The sequence below is a fragment of the Etheostoma cragini genome, chromosome 24 (genome assembly GCF_013103735.1).
Source record: "Etheostoma cragini isolate CJK2018 chromosome 24, CSU_Ecrag_1.0, whole genome shotgun sequence".
Classification (NCBI taxonomy): Eukaryota; Metazoa; Chordata; class Actinopteri; order Perciformes; family Percidae; genus Etheostoma; species Etheostoma cragini.
The window spans coordinates 2,295,875-2,299,795 of NC_048430.1; the positions used below are offsets into that span (position 1 = coordinate 2,295,875).

At 39.6% G+C, this 3,921-nt stretch overlaps 2 long non-coding RNA genes across 2 annotated transcripts in view; both read right to left on the reverse strand.

The window, feature by feature from the left end:
* LOC117939322 overlaps positions 1–2,722 on the reverse strand; it is a 5,851-nt gene extending 3,129 nt beyond the window's left edge. Inside the window, exon 1 of the long non-coding RNA XR_004655553.1 lies at positions 1,171–2,722. This is a non-coding gene — a long non-coding RNA (uncharacterized LOC117939322). The remainder of the gene's footprint in view (positions 1–1,170) is intronic.
* A 163-nt stretch (positions 2,723–2,885) lies between these two features.
* On the reverse strand, positions 2,886–3,893 carry LOC117939333. Its single transcript, XR_004655564.1, has 2 exons — positions 3,856–3,893; positions 2,886–3,586 (listed from the first exon to the last, which is right to left on the reverse strand). It is a non-coding gene; the product is annotated as an uncharacterized LOC117939333 (long non-coding RNA).
* Between the last annotated feature and the right edge of the window lie 28 nt (positions 3,894–3,921).

Here is a 3,921-nt window from a genome sequence, read left to right on the forward strand (position 1 = left end):
TTTAGGTCAGGAGACAGGCAGCTTGCTCAACCAACAGATAACCCTAACCCGATACAAGCAGCAGGGCCTTGTATTCAGAGTGTGTGTGTGTGTGTGTGTGTGTGTGTGTGTGTGTGTGTGTGTGTATTGGAAGCGAACACTGAGAGGTGTGGCTAGAGTGGGATTTGGCCTACTGATGTCCAATAGCAGACAGAAAATGAATTGGAGATCAAACAACTATTGCAGGATAACATTTTATGGACCTTTCTCTGGGAAAAAAAAATCTATACCCATACCCCAACCCTAACCGTGAAAAAACAGGCAAAATACACTTTTGTTTTCAAAGGCCATTTAACAAGTAAACCAAAGCATATTTCTCACAAGGTTGCACCTGGGGTTGCACAGCTGCTCTCCAGTAAAGGGTTACTCTACCTCATTACTGTAGCAGGCAACAATTCAGGTGAGTTTACCGATGCCTCAGAAATGATTTTTAGTGCAGGAAACATTCTGGATAACAAGTATAATGGGATTTCCTTTTCTCACCAGAGGAGATAATCCGTTACCTGGACATGTGGATTGAGGACAGCCATGCTTGTCAACCAGAGCTGGAAATGAGAGGCTGTCCATCCTGCGCTTCCTTTTTACTGACTGGACATTGATTGCAAGGACAATTTTTTTCTGCAGAATCCTCAGACTTCTGTTGTGAAGCTCTTTCTTATTAAGAACAAAGACACTTTTCTTTGTAAGAAGTTGGTGAAAGGACTGAGGTGATTCTGATATACTGGTAACATTTTAAGTAAATGGGTCCAGACTATAAACAGCCACATTCAACATATTTATCCCACTACACTGATTAATAGAACACTTGTCAATGTGTGATGCATAACTGAAATTTCATTTTACCCCCATTTGGCCCCTAATCATTTTTCCTAATCCACCTGATTGAAGTTGTTTTCACTCTCAGTATGCCAAACGGACATTTCATGTTACAGTTGGAGTTTACCTGCAGGTGAAGCAGCTCAGTGTGCCTTTAAAAAAGCGTCTCCTGTTGAGTTCCTGTGGTTGGTTTGACTGCTTTGTTTCCACGCTCTCTCCTTCTCTTTGTCTGTTCTGTTAACAGGAGGTATCCTGTTAACAGTTTATCCGGCGACGCAGCTGTAAACTTCACCACACGACTGCATTGAAGTCAACCTCTACACATAACCAATGTTGGAGTAAGGATGGTATTTTGTTACTAACAAACACTTTCTAATCAGTATGTATTCGGTTTATTAACTTTTACAATAGCATATTCTCCCCCCCCCCCATTCTATTTACCAGATATTTAATTTCTTCAAATATAGTTAAGAACAAAAACATTCAAATTAGCTGTTAAGGGTTGCATTGTATAAAATACAGTGGCAAACATTTTTAAAAAATGCATAAAAACAACTGAACAGCACTAGATTTAAAAAGTGACATTTATATTCAGTACAGCAACTTTTACTAATCTGTGCAAAAGTTTGCAAATCCCATGAAAGTTCAGTAGACTCTTCAGGTGTCGGATGTGTCGAGTTAGGCTTTAGCAACTTTTGTTCTACATCTGTGCTCAAGAAAGAAAGCTTATCAAAAAAACACATCCTGCACTCTGCAGGAAACACTTGGATTGTCCTGTAAAGGTTTGTCTTTTATCTCATCCATTTATTTATTCATTATTTCTGACCTCTCTGGTTCCCACTGAAGGCTTTAGATGACAGTAAGATGTTGGGTTTAACACGCTGATTTACGTTCAATAAGGTTGAAGCCGATGTAAGAACTTTGGAGAAATGATGACAATCAATGTGCAATATTAAAATCAAGACAAACTATTTCAACGGCACATGCAGCACCCAGCTGAAAGCCTGTCACTGAAGTCTTGCTTGCTACACTGAGAGGCTGTGCGTTGCATTCATCACCTTCTCATCACCCACCAGCAGTCCACAGCATTCTAACAAACATCAGGGGCTTTAAAAACTATCAAGTACATAGAAAAATAATGGCAAATGAAACTTTGTTTTAGAAAAATAGGCCTAACCATTATTTTTAAATCTCTCTGGATGATGTGCTGCACCTTACAAATCAATATATGTCACACACAGTTGATTGAGATAATTTAGTCAAGTGCGGTCTCCATGCAATACATGAGTGGGTATTGGAACTAAATAAATAAATGTCATGCGGTTCACCCTAAATTGTTTCAGTACATTTACATCTGACGGTGGAGAAGCAGGTTGCGTTGCATTGGATTGACGTCATTTGTAAAGGCTAGAGCAGGCTTATAAAGCTAAGGCTATTGAAGGCTGAGCTGTGTCCTCAGCCCAAAACATGAAAAAAAAACATTTTTGTTTTTCTGATGATGCTTTCCTTGTGGTGTTTTTTTTTAACGAAATTGTACTTTTTAAGAAGACAATGGAAGACCCTAAGCATGCAACCAAAAACTATTGTGTGGGATTGCGTCGTCTGTATGGAAAATTCATGATGTTGCTTCCTGTCTACTAGACAAAACTTAACATACACTTGTAAAGGACATTATGTCAAGGCAGTTTGGGGATTTTATGTCTTCAGCTGTTTTCTGTGATGGAATGATGGAGAAAACCAGAGAAATCTGCTAGCTCATGTTTCATTTGCTCTGGGAGAGACGTCTGGCCCCCTCCCAGATTTCCATCAGTCCAGAACCTGGACGGACCAATCATAGCATGAGAAATGAAGATTCTTTTCTTCTTTTCTTCATAGAAAGCTATAGCAAAATCAAGTCCCAGCATAACCAGTGCAAACAACTACTGTACAATTAGGATTTACTGGAAACAGTGGTCTGAAGAAAACTGTCACCTTCTGCTGGAAGATAAACGGTTCGGATGGTAAGATGTCCAACAGTCACCAAAAACACGTCTGCCATGATTTACTGTAGGAGTCGCAGACAAAGGAATACATTTACATTCATACATCATTCCTCCACAGAAGAACAGTTGTGAAATAATAAAAATCCCCAAACTGACTGGACAAACTGTAGATGTCCCTTACAGGTTTTGACTGCAAATACCCCACAACCAAGCTTGTGCAATATTAATAAGATACAGGTGGTTATATGCTAATTCAGATTTTTCAACTTAAAGCATTCTTTTTGTTGTCGGAACATGCCACTATAACATCTCATGTGTGAAGGTTGAGTTGTTGAACTCACATAGCAAATGAATTCACAACATAACTGCTGTTAAAAGATGCTTGTTTCTTTGTTTAGGTTGTATACAATTATCTCCAGAGCGTATTAGACTAGAAATATACCAAGATTCTGTTAGTTTCCAGGACTGCACCATTATTGCTTTCAAAGACTGACAAAAGTCTGGTTGTGCCATTGGATGTCCACGATGCCTCTACACACATTAACACTACGCTGGGTTCTGTATTTTGGGGCTGAGAAAGACGTGATTTTCCTTTGTTGTGGCAATGCTGTTTCCAGTAGGCACGCTACATACACAGATAGATTGGATCGTTTGTGACTGCGCCGATTGTTTGGAGCTTCTGATAGAAGATGAACTTCCAAGCTGTGGAGTATAGAAATGCTCGGAACGAGTTTCAAGTAGCTTTGTCCCTGTCAAGAGGGAAAAGTCATAGAAAATGAGACTTGATAGCTACAGTCGTCTGTAAGCATGCCAGGATCAGACCTGATTGCCTGGTATGTTGCAGTGTGTGTGAGAGGAACATGCGACAGAAGAAAAGAAACCATGAGAAACAAAAACATGCATATCTCTTCCAAATAAACGAACATTAGGTGCCTAATGTTGCTGGCAGTGTCCTATTTAAAGTATGTACACAGTAGATGATGACTTTACATACGTTAATAATATAGTGTATAAATACCTCTGTATAAATGGACTTTAAACATTTAAATCAGAGAGTTTGGGGGGGGGGGGGGGGGGGGGGGGG